This window comes from Oryza sativa, chromosome 12 (genome assembly GCF_034140825.1).
Source record: "Oryza sativa Japonica Group chromosome 12, ASM3414082v1".
Lineage (NCBI taxonomy): Eukaryota > Viridiplantae > Streptophyta > Magnoliopsida > Poales > Poaceae > Oryza > Oryza sativa.
This window is the reverse complement of record NC_089046.1, coordinates 16,187,952-16,200,819: the sequence shown is the minus strand read 5'-3', so window position 1 is coordinate 16,200,819 and position 12,868 is coordinate 16,187,952. Positions and strand designations below refer to the sequence as shown.

The window sequence follows — 12,868 nt, the reverse complement described above, 5'->3', positions numbered from 1 at the left end:
ATTAAGTTTATTTTTTAAAATGATAATTTATCATGTTCATGTAGTGAATTATCCATTTCATTTCATCCAACAATCATCGCTTTCAAACAGGTCAACCTGTAGCACCTGTGCTTCTCCACCTTCTCTTTTAAGGAGCATAACAGGTCACCATATGACCCCGATGTACAGTTTTACTCAATTTTCAGAGTGCTTTGGGTGCTTCAGCAACATCTAGTTTGAACTTGCACTCGGCACAAATTCTCAGAGTTTGTCTCAACTCTTTTGTCCGACAAAAAGGATAGGATATTTGTGATGCTATCTGATTGTTTTTCAAGAAGAGAGGCTAGAAGGGCCAGTATAACAATATTGGAATACTTCAAACCTCCTGGATATATTGGAATACTTGGAAATCGCATGAGCCGCGGCGATTTTGCGCTGGCTTGGCCACCCGCGGGTGCCGATGCGTCATCGATGCTGCGAACAGGCGGGATTTCACGAGCGCTCGTGTCTCCGCGTCGTCACTTGTAGTTTTGCAAGAAAGACCATATGTTTTATTCATATTTGTTTTAGGTGTCTAGCTTGGCTTGGTACGTGCTGCGTTTATATGTACAGACACTCAATGAATCGTTATATTCTAGGCCAAGAAGCAAAAGATTGGAAAATAGGATCGTGCTTTAAGAAACAGAAATTGAGGGTTGTTTCTGCAAAAAAAATCTAATCCTATCCCTACCACGGTACCGCCCCCAACCCAATCCCAGCCGCCGCCGTTCCTTCCTCCGCCTCCTCCCCTTTTCTCGCTCCTTCTCGCGCTACCCAGCGAACAGCCGCCGCTTCCAGTCATCCTCTTTGTATGAGCGGCCACCGTCGGCGCATCGTCTTCCCGCCGTCGCCGCACCATCGTTTCGCCGTCGATTTGCTGTCGCCATACCCATGTGGCTGCCATCGCTGCATCCATCAACAGGGAGGTCCCGGCCTCCTCGCCGGCAGGTCGTGCTGAGCGGAGGCGAGGGGAAACCGGCGGCCGCCCCTCCTCCTGCACCCGGCACCGTGACGGCGATGGTGGCGCGGATCGACTCAAGAAACCGGCGGGGGCCGTATGAGCGCGGGAGGCTGTTGAGGAGGGCAGCGACCCGATTTGGAGAGGGAGCAGCCCGGTCGGTGCCATTGGCGTCGTCAGATTTGGTGCTGTCGTGCCCCTTGCGGCGTGCCGGCGCGTCATCCGTCTCTGGAAATCGGTATTGTGCACTGCTGATTTGTTTCTCATCCGTTTCTGAATCGGTATCGTGCACCGCTGATTTGTTTGTGCGTTATTCTTACCAATTTGTCCGCTCAAGCTGGTTGGTCTTGCTGTCTAGGAGACCATGCGAGTGTGCGCTTCCTGTGTTTCATCAATGACCTTGGTGCATGGTCTTAGTGCCACTGCTATGTGGGCCATTCACTTTTTCTTTGTTAGAACCAACCATAGAACTTGTTTATGCGAGAGGCTTGTCCTTTGTGTCAGCGCTCTTATACTGTTTACATGCACCGTTGGAACTAATCTACGGTCTTCTGTGTATGTTTTGTGGCCCCTGTTTTGCTTTTAGTCACTTCTATGCTGTGCATTGTGCTCACGGTGTATGCGATCTGATCGCTACCTGCAGCTCCACTAAGTGGAAGCATCCTTACACTATTGGTTCGTTTTTGTCTTGGCCACATCACAATAGCTTGCACATGGTCTATGCACCTTGGGTCTCTGCATTGTGGGGTACCAGTTTTTGTGTTTGCTGGTTGGACCACCAGCATTTGTCCATGTCTTAATCCGTTGTACTCGATCATATACTGTTGCATTTCACTTAGTTGGGTGATAGTTTTACTAGAGGCAAAACAATTGTTTCACTGCTACTGGGACCGCCTGTCATGGTGTTGACAGTTGTCTATTTGTTATTGGTGGGTACCTTTCTTTCACGGTGGATATGAGATTGCTTTTATTTTTTAAGCTAAAATAGCATATTGGTTTCATCCTTATATGTATCGCCTCCAATATTGCTTGCTTCCTTCCTCTCGCTTCTCGCCTTATCTCACTGCATTCAGTTGTGTGTTGTTCACCGATTTCACACCACTGATCGACCTATTATCATTGTGCTAAATCATCCATTACTAATGGCAGGGTAATAATTGGATTTAAATGGATTTCTTCTTTTTTATATGTGTGGATTCAATTAGATTCAGATTGTGTCCTTTTTGGGTGTGCCTGATCTGTGCCTCTTCATTATTGATCGTTTAATATTGGTTTTTCACAGGGGAGAAGATTTGCATGGGTTAGATCGCAATTTCAAAGGTTCTTGATTGTTTTTCTTAATAAGTGCAAGAGCTGCTGATGTGATTTGGCAGGTATTCTTTTTTTTCTCTTTTCTTCTCGACATTTTGTGACATAAATCGTATTCTTTTGGCTGCATTCGGCTCAAGATTATTCTGTACTAATCTTTTTGCGTTTGTCATGCAGCTCTGATCGGTTCTGTGGGTAGTTGTTCGTTGTTATTATTGCTGCTTTAGGAGATTTCGGATTTCAGTTAGTGTTCTTGGTGGTAGCCAGTGTGATCTCTCTTATTGCTGATCGTCTGTCGTTCCTGTCCCCGTCGTTCTTTCGTCGAAGACTCGAAGGTAATTTATTACTTCATACTGTTTATTTTTTGCGTGGTTTTTACAAGCAAATTATCTATCAGTTTTGTGATGTATGCTGCATCTCTGTATGCATGGATTGGTTTCTCCGTATCAACATTCTTTTTGTCATTGTGGAGTGTTCTTTTGTTCCTTGTGTAAAAATTACTAGCTTTGTTTGAATCATTGCCTTGTGTGTTGTGGTTGTACGAGAGAGAACGTACATGCACTGTTATAACGGTTGAGTGTATACTTTCTACTAGCTGTTACATAGATGGTCATGCATATGTTTCTTTTTTTTTTTATGTCTCATCTCTCTTTTTAGCTATGGTCATCTTTCCTCCCCTTACCTATTTTTTCCTTCTCTATATATGACTTCCTAGCTCCTCTTTCCTTTACATTCTCATGTTATGCTGTTTGTAGACATGTCAGATCAGGGTTTAAATAGAGTGCGCAGAGTTCGTGCTAGCCGGGAAAGGCGAGCTACAAATATTCTATCTCGACAGCTTCCCATGCACATAGAACATACCATAGTAGAACCAGTTCAGTCTACATGTGGAAATGAGCGGAAAAGAGCACGTTCGATTATGAATTTCACACTTGAGTTATCTAAGTTAAATAGACAACGACGTTCTTTGCTACGCTCAAAGATGCCTCCTCTTGCTCCTACGTGCACTAACAATGGTATGTAGGTTATTTTTCATGATATATTCATAATATATCAAATCACATATAGGTTTGTAAAAATATTCTTGGAATATTTGTTTGCTGCAGTTCTCAATGCACACAATAGTGGTAGCTCATCACGGACAGATAAGGAGTACGTGAAGTCACTAAAGGGTCTGCACCCCTACTATACATACAATAGTCTTTTTTTTATTTCCAAACATAAATTCTTACTTTGTTCACTGCGTATATTACAGCATGTTACCCGGGCAGATCATACTACGGTCCTCCAACATATGAGTGCCCATATTGTGGTGCCATGTTTTGGTATCAGGAAAGAGTGAAAAGCACTTCAGCTATTTCCAAGCGAAAAATAATCTATAACTTGTGTTGCAAAGGTGGTAAAATACAATTGCCCAAATTGCGCCCTCCCCCTGAACCACTTGCGACATTAATAAATTTTAATGGCAATGCACGATCAAAGAGATTTTTGAGGTAGATACGATCATATAACTCGATGTTTGCTTTCACTTCAATGGGTGCAAGCATCGACAAATCAATTAATATTGGAAATGCGCCTTATGTTTTCAAGATTAATGGTGTTGTCCATCATAGGATTGGTTGTCTTTTGCCATCTCATGGTTCACCTCCAAAATTTGCACAGTTATATATTTATGATCCTGAAAATGAAACACAGATCAGACTAAATATTTTTGAAAATGATGGAGATAATGCAGATAGAGCTGATCCTAAAATAGTTGCTGCCCTTTCATTGATGCTTGATAGTGAAAATAGCCTTGTGCAGAACTTTAGGTATGCTAGAGAACGAATTTCTGAACATGGCAACCAACAGCTAACTCTTCGTCTCTTAGGCTGCAATGCGAAAGATGATGTGCAATACAATTTACCAACAAGTGGTGAAATATCTGGCATAATAGTTGGTGATTTCTCAGCAAAAAAGTACAAATTTGATGTGCTTGTCTATGATAAAGACCATGGATTACACCAGGTTTCGCCACTGCATCCATCATATATGGCCCTGCAATATCCTTTATTATTTCCATACGGTGAACGAGGATTCCATTTAGGCATTAAGTATAATAATTATGATGGAATTGGAAGAAAATATGTGACAATGCAGGAATTTTTTAGATACAGAATGCACTATAGACTAAATGAACCAAATCCTTTCACATGCTATGGACGACTAAGCGATCAAATCGATGTTGATGTGTTTTCTACTATTGAGGCTAATAGGTTACAATTTTTCATTGACCACCAACCTGAGTTACGAGCTGAGTCTGTAGATGGAATTGTAGATGCAATCGATAGAGGTGTCACCGATGGAGATTCAGTTGGCAAGCGCATGATACTTCCTGCCAGCTTCACTGGAGGAAGGACATATATGGTAATGAATTATCAAGATGCAATGGCAATATGTCGTGTGTACGGCTCACCCGATCTCTTTGTGACGTACACATGTAATTCTAAATGGCAAGAAATTGCTGAAGCAATTCGATTTGAACCTGATCAACAACCATCTGATAGAGCTGATATCATTGTGCGCGTATTTAATATGAAAGTTAATGAATTCATAACTGACATTAGAGAAGGCAGAACTTTTGGTAAAGTTCTTGCAGATATTTTTGCTCCTTCCTATTTCATATAGTATTCCTTAAACGTAGAAGTATGTGATTACTTATTATTTAAAATTATTCCAGTACTCTACACCGTTGAGTTCCAAAAGCGTGGACTCCCACACATACATTGCTTGGTATGGCTTGCAGCACCCACCGCTGAGATATTAGCATCGGTAATAGATGGTTTTATTTGTGCTGAAATACCAGACTATGATACTGATCGACTAGCATATGAATTGGTTAGTGAATTCATGATGCATGGTCCGTGTGGAGATGCGAACAAAAGTTGTGCTTGCATGAAAAATAATAAATGCTCAAAAAATTATCCAAAAGATTTTCAGGATGAAACCATTATTGATGAGGCTGGCTTTACAATTTATAGACGACGAAATGATCGACGACATATTATAAAAAATGGAATTCCATTGGACAACAGATCGGTTGTTCCTTACAACATGAAGCTGCTTAAAACATATCAAGCACACATAAATGTTGAGTGGTGTAATAAATCAAATTTGATAAAATATTTATTTAAATATATCACAAAGGGTCAAGATCGTGCTAGAATCTATTTTGAGACAACCGGTAAAACAACAAATGCATCACCAAATCATGACCTTGCACCGCGAGATGAAATATTAGAATATATGGATGGTAGGTTCCTTTCTACATGTGAGTCTCTTCATCGACTATTTGAGTTTGATATACATTATAGAATGCCACCTGTTGAGCGATTAGTTGTACATTTGCCTGGCAAAAATTATGTTAGATATGAGAAAGGGTCTGATTTACGAGCAGTCCTAGAGAGTCCTGCTGCAAAAAGTTATTAATTGGATAAAGTTCTTAACTCCCTCCTTTCACTTGACTTTAGATGCCGCGTTACAAGCCTGAGTACCTGTTTGGTGTTGAGGGTTTTGTCCAGGAGTTGCGTACGATGTCCTTTGTCATTGGATTTGGGACTGCCCCTTTTTATGCCCAGATTCCTCATGATCGTCATGAAGAGAAGTGCCGAGTCAAAGTCACCTTGAACAGTAATAGTGAAGATATCCCCTCAGTGATGTTTGAAGCTGGAGGAAGAAACTACATCCATGCATGTCAGGAGGTGGCAAGGATCGCCATAGGAGAGCTCCGTGATCGCTACAGTGATCAATTGGCCGACACTGAGTATCGCTACCATCCTCGCCAACCCCAGGGAAGTGACCGTGGCAGTTACCTTGAGACTGAAGGAATTGAGAATGATGCTACCACGAAGCATTTGGTTGAGATGTTGTGGGCTATGGATGAAAGTCGTGCGGAGACTGTGTTAGCCGCTCAAGATTGTGAAGACCGGAATCGTGGTAAGATTTGCAAGTTAGAAGACAAGGTGGATCGTTTGGAGAAGGAATTAGCCGCATTGAAGGGAGAAGCACCGCTGCAGAAGGCCAGGATTCGTCTTACCGCAAGGAAGAGAGCTCTATTTGTCCCTCGCTATCAACTGGCGCCAAAGGTTCGTGTGGTGGAGAAAGAAGTTGCCCCAGCTCAAGCGGATCCTCCGGTCATCATCATAAGTAGTGATGAAGAAGAAGAATCCAAGCGCAACAATTCCAAGATTGAGTGGGTAGCAACTCAGGATGATAAAGACGAGCCTTCAATCGACCTCCGATGCTTGGAAGAACTAGAGTGACTTGTTAAGTCGTTGTCTTAGATCGTTGTGTTAGTTTGCTTGCTTAAAGTTTGCTTGTGTGTGGCTCGCATGTGATTTACATCAATGGTGGGATATAAGTGCATGCGTTTGTTTGCTTTTGAGTGTTAGGAAGTTGGTGAGTTTAGTGGTGTGAGAGTCTTTAGTTTGTAATAATGAAACTCAGTTAAGATCAATAAAAGTTAAAGTAATTCTCTGTCCTAAGTAGTTTCCCCGGTTTCTCTTCTTGTGCCCTGCCCATGCCAGATGGTGAACACTCGCAGCAATGGGAATGGTCCCAACAACCCCAATAACAACAACAATGGAGAGAATCCCACTCTTGCTCAAGTTCTTGCTCAACAGACACAGCTTATGAACATGATGATGCAGCAATTTCAGAATCAGCAAAACCAAGGAAGTAATCAAGCACTCTCTTTGCAACGTAGCCCCTCTGTCAGAATAGAAATTCAAGGAGTACCATTTCTGGCCAATCTTATCTTGTTAGAATCCAAAGACCTTGATGTCATCCTAGGGATGGACTGGTTAGCCAGACATAAAGGTGTGATAGACTGTGCCAACAAAAAAGTAACTCTCACCAGCTATGATGGTCGAGTTGTAACTGTTCATGCATTGTCATCTGAGTCTTTAAGGTCAAGACTGAACCAGATAACTTTGGAAGAGATTCCTATAGTCCGGGAGTATCCTGATGTGTTCCCAGATGATTTACCTGGTATGCCGCCTAAAAGGGATATAGAGTTCAGAATAGATTTGGTACCTGGAACAACTCCGATCCATAAGAGACCTTATCGAATGGCAGCCAATGAGTTGGCAGAAGTTAAGAGGCAAGTAGATGATTTGCTACAGAAAGGATACATCAGACCGAGTTCATCACCATGGGGAGCTCCGGTTATTTTTGTGGAAAAGAAAGACCATACTCAGAGGATGTGTGTGGACTATCGTGCACTAAACGATGTGACTATCAAGAATAAGTATCCACTACCCAGGATTGATGATTTGTTTGATCAGCTTAAAGGTGCCACTGTTTTCTCCAAGATAGATCTTCGATCAGGGTATCATCAGTTGAGAATCAAAGAGGAAGATATACCTAAGACAGCTTTTACCACTAGGTATGGGTTGTTCAAATGTACTGTTATGTCTTTTGGACTTACCAATGCCCCTGCTTTCTTCATGAACTTGATGAATAAGGTGTTTATGGAATACCTAGACAAGTTCGTGGTGGTCTTTATTGATGATATTCTTATCTACTCTCGGACCAAAGAAGAGCATGAGGAACATCTTCGCCTTGCATTGGAGAAGCTACGAGAACATCAACTGTATGCTAAGTTTAGCAAGTGTGAATTTTGGTTGTCTGAAGTGAAATTCCTTGGTCACGTCATCTCAGCCGGAGGAGTTGCCGTCGATCCTAGTAACGTGGAATCCGTAACCAATTGGAAGCAACCAAAGACAGTTTTAGAGATTCGCAGTTTCCTAGGCCTCGCAGGATATTATCGGAGGTTTATAGAGAATTTTTCCAAGATTGCTAAGCCCATGACACGACTGCTTCAGAAAGATGTGAAGTACAAGTGGTCGGAAGAATGTGAGCAGAGTTTTCAAGAGTTGAAAAGTCGCTTAATATCAGCTCCTATTTTGATTTTGCCTGATCCAAAGAAGGGTTTTCAAGTGTATTGCGATGCATCCAAACTTGGGTTAGGTTGCGTTCTGATGCAAGATGGGAAGGTGGTTGCCTATGCCTCTCGACAGTTACGTCCGCATGAGAAGAACTACCCTACTCATGATATTGAGTTAGCTGCAGTCGTTCATGCATTGAAGATTTGGCGTCATTATCTTTTCGGTACTCGTACAGAAGTGTACACCGATCACAAGAGTTTAAAGTATATCTTTACTCAGCCGGATCTGAACATGAGACAACGGAGATGGTTGGAATTAATTAAGGATTATCACAAGGGAATTCATTATCATCCGGGAAAGGCTAATGTTGTAGCCGACGCTCTTAGCAGAAAAGGCTATTGCAATGCTACAGAAGGACGACAGTTGCCATTGGAATTATGCAAGGAATTTGAAAGATTAAATTTGGGAATTGTCGGTAGAGGTTTCGTTGCAGCCTTAGAAGCGAAGCCCACTCTAATTGATCAAGTTAGAGAAGCCCAAATTAATGATCCTGATATTCAAGAGATCAAGAAGAATATGAGAAGAGGAAAAGCTATTGGTTTCTTGGAGGATGAGCAAGGAACTGTATGGTTGGGTGAGAGAATCTGTGTCCCCGACAACAAAGATCTAAAAGATGCAGTTCTGAAAGATGCTCATGATACTTTATACTCCATTCACCCTGGTAGTACTAAGATGTACCAGGATCTCAAGGAAAGATTTTGGTGGGCAAGTATGAAGCGTGAAATCGCGGAATATGTAGCAATATGTGATGTTTGTCAGCGAGTCAAGGCAGAACATCAGAAACCCGCCGGTTTGTTGCAGCCTTTGAAGATTCCTGAATGGAAATGGGAAGAAATAGGTATGGATTTTATTACTGGTTTACCCAGAACGTCATCAGGCCATAACTCTATTTGGGTGATAGTCGACAGACTTACCAAAGTGGCTCATTTTATTCCGGTAAAGACAACCTATTCCGGAAGTCGCTTGGCGGAATTGTATATGGCAAGGATTGTGTGTTTGCATGGCGTCCCTAAGAAGATAGTGTCTGATCGAGGCAGTCAGTTTACTTCAAATTTTTGGAAGAAACTTCAGGAAGAGATGGGTTCTAAGCTGAACTTTAGTAGTGCTTATCATCCACAGACAGACGGACAAACCGAAAGGGTGAATCAGATTTTGGAAGACATGTTGAGAGCTTGTGCTTTAGATTTCGGTGGAAGTTGGGATAATAATCTACCTTATGCAGAATTTTCATACAACAACAGTTATCAAGCTAGTTTACAGATGGCTCCTTACGAAGCACTGTATGGTCGGAAGTGCCGCACTTCGCTTTTGTGGGATCAAACGGGAGAACGTCAGGTTTTCGGGACGGATATCCTAAGGGAAGCAGAAGAAAAGGTAAAGGTCATTCAAGAAAGATTGCGAGTGGCTCAGTCTCGACATAAGAGTTATGCCGACAATCGCCGTAGAGATTTGAGTTTTGAAGAAGGAGACTATGTGTATCTTCGTGTCACGCCTCTTCGAGGAGTTCATCGTTTTCACACCAAGGGAAAATTGGCACCGCGTTTTGTGGGACCTTATAAGATTGTCAGTAGAAGAGGAGAGGTTGCTTATCAGTTAGAATTACCTCAATCTTTGGCAGGAGTCCATAATGTGTTCCATGTGTCACAATTAAAATAATGTTTAAGGGTACCTACTGAAGAAGCTAATATTGAGCAGATAGAAGTCCAAGAGGATTTGACTTATGTTGAGAAACCAATCCGTATCCTGGAAACAAATGAGAGAAGAACCAGGAATCGAGTTATCCGTTTCTGCAAAGTTCAATGGAGTAATCACTCGGAAGAAGAATCAACTTGGGAACGAGAAGATGAATTGAAGTCAGCTCATCCGCACCTGTTCGCCAGTTCTTCCGAATCTCGAGGATGAGATTCTGTTTAAGGGGGGTAGGTTTGTCACCCTGAAAATTTAAAATTTATAAATTGTTGTTTAAATGGGATTTTTAGAAATAATTTTAAAAGTCTTGAAGAGAAGATCTAGTTTTAATTAATAAAATTCCAATATAAAATGGGCCCAGATAAAATTTCATTAAATACTTTGCTTAATTCTATAATTCCTAGATTTTTCTGGGATTTATTTGAGCTAAGGAAGTATTTTTAATAAATGGAATTGCATTTAAGAAATAATTTAAATTGAAAAAGGTTTTAAAAAGTCTCTTTTGGCTTTGGGCCGAAAGTCGGCCTAAAACCCCTCTCTCTCTCCTCAGCCCAGTTCGGCCCAGTCCGCCGCGCGCGCGCCCTCTCGCTGTCGCTGACAGGTGGGTCCCGCCTGTCAGGACCTTCATCCTCCTTCGGCCGCCGCCGCCGAAACCCTAGTTTCGCGCCGCCGCCGTTTCCTTCCAAATCCGGCCGTTCCTTTCCTTCTCCGGTCAAATCAAAAGAGGGGAAACAATCTCCGGGATCTCCTCTACCTTTTTCTCCTTTGGAATCTTCGGCTAAATCGGTTTGGAAGTTCGTGGAATCGAGTTCGATTCGGGTCGACCTCTTTCCTTCAAGCCGCGAGTTTCCTTGGCCGTTGCCGCCGCCGTGGGCCTTTGCCGCCGCCTCCGAGCCCCTTTAAAAGGACCCTCGGTGTCTCCTCTACCCGCCGCCACCCTCGCCTTCGCCTCTCGTCGCCGGAAGAGCTCTAGCGCCGTGTGCCCTAGCTTTGCCGTCGCCGCCGCCGCTCCAGCCGTGCGCCGCCGTCGCTTCAGCCGTCACCGTCGCTCGGGAAGACCGTCGTCGTGGTCGCCGTCGCGTCGCCGTTCTCGTCCGCCCCTTCGCCGTTGCCGGAGATCGCCGGAGCTTCGTCGCCGTCGACAACCCGAAGGTTTCCGCCGTTTCCTCCTCGTCGTCGTCGTCGTCCGTTGTTCTTCCGCCGCCGTTTTGGTCACCGGTGTGTTCGCCGCGTCGTCCTCTACGTGCTGGTGCCCTCCGTTTGCGTCCTGGTGCCGCCGTTCGCCGGCAAGCGTGCGCCGCCCGAGCCGTCCGCTCCGCCGAGCCGCCGCCGCTGTCGGTGACGTCACCGCTGACGTCATCGGGGTCGTCCGCCGTGAGCCGGTCGTGGACCGTTCGATCTCGGCCGTCCGTTTTGGATTGGTTCGATCTCGGCCGTCCGTTCGTGTGAACCGCCGCCCGTGCGCCCGGTCCGCCAAACCCTAGCCCGCTGACGCAATAATCCTTCTTTTCCTTTTCAAAAATAATTCATTATTGCGTCATAATTCAATTTTAACCGATATAAGTGTTTTAATCCGATTTAATCTTTAAAAATTCATAACTAATTCATCTTAGCTCCGCTTTAGTTGGTTCAAGTCTCTAAATTTTTCTAAAATTGAGATTTACACTTTAAAAATATCCACATGTACTGTTCATGCTTGTTTTTGTGCTGTTTTGGTGATTTTGCTCTTTTCTGCTTAGATTCCGTCGTTTCCGGAGAGTCCGTTTTCGCAGAAGAAGAGTTTGAAGAGTTCCAAGGCCAGCAAGGCAAGTCACACAGATCCCAAACAACCCTTTGAGCATGTTGATCCTATTTAAAGCTATTGTTTCTATTCAACTATTGCATCTATTTTCGAATGTCATTGGGTGGAATTGACCTATTCTTTGTTATGGCCCTTTTGTACTTGATTACCTTATTCCTTGATACCTTGGGTTATTACAATTTGACTAGTTGAGCTTTATTTATATTGGTTCAACTAGATATTAGATATAATTGCTTAGCCCTGCTTAGAAACATTAGTACACATTCGGGATAACTAATGACTCACTATTATTTAATGATGGTTTCATGATAGTTCACGATGATCAATCGTGATTAGTTAATTAATTAATGTGCCAACTAAAACCTGGTAATGGTGGGTTGTGAGTACATGGTTTTGTTGGTCGTGCTCATGACAATTAAGGACCGGTTCACGAGTTTCGGTTGTGAAACATTAACCGTGCCAACCACAAGCCAGCATGGGCAACGGCTTTATCTTTTGTATAGCATGGTTCATTGCGGGGCACTAGACTGAGAAGTGGCGGAGATAAGCCCACGGGGGTCGCTGGGGAGTCCATGCCTTGTTTATAAGGGGGTGATTATGATCCAGGAAGGTGCGCTGCAGTGGATTGTGTTATGCGAGGGGTATTGTCACAACTCCTTTCCGAGATACCGTGGTGGTATTGAGGCACATGGTGACATGATGTGGGGTTGTGTCTTGTGGGTACAGTGGTACACCTCTGATCAGAGTAAAACTATTCGAATAGCCGTGCCCGCGGTTATGGGCGGGTCTAACAATGTCTTTCGTGATTAGTCTCACACCTCTCATCATTGTAAAAGATGCTTAAACTGGTAATTAATTTGTTTAGCTCCTGGTTTGGTATGGTATATTCCTGGTTTGGAGATAGAACTGTGCAGCCGGGGTGGTTGTTCAGAATGGTTGGGCCTATACAACAGGGTATGTTGTATAGCGTTGGATTAATATTGTTTAATTACTTAACTGTTTCATCAAATTCTCAAACGTTTGCTAAATGCTGCTTTTGCAAATGCAACCCTATTATGCCATCCTTTGTTATCCTGTGCACTTGCATATTTGCTGCGTGGCTTGCTG

General features: G+C 43.3%; 1 protein-coding gene across 6 annotated transcripts in view; it reads left to right on the top strand.

Moving 5' to 3' along the window:
- The first annotated feature begins 729 nt into the window (after window positions 1-729).
- LOC4352165 (uncharacterized) overlaps window positions 730-12,868 on the top strand; it is a 41,916-nt gene continuing 29,777 nt past the window's right edge. For 4 of the 6 annotated variants that reach the window (XM_015765317.3, XM_066306331.1, XM_066306332.1 and 1 more), the window contains exons 1-3: window positions 730-1,214; window positions 2,259-2,349; window positions 2,462-2,619. The gene's annotated coding sequence lies outside the window, so the exon portion shown is untranslated. Of the gene's footprint in view, window positions 1,215-2,258; window positions 2,350-2,461; window positions 2,620-11,699; window positions 11,766-12,868 lie in introns of all 6 variants that reach the window. The other 2 variants (XM_066306330.1, XM_066306329.1) reach the window with 1 other exon arrangement.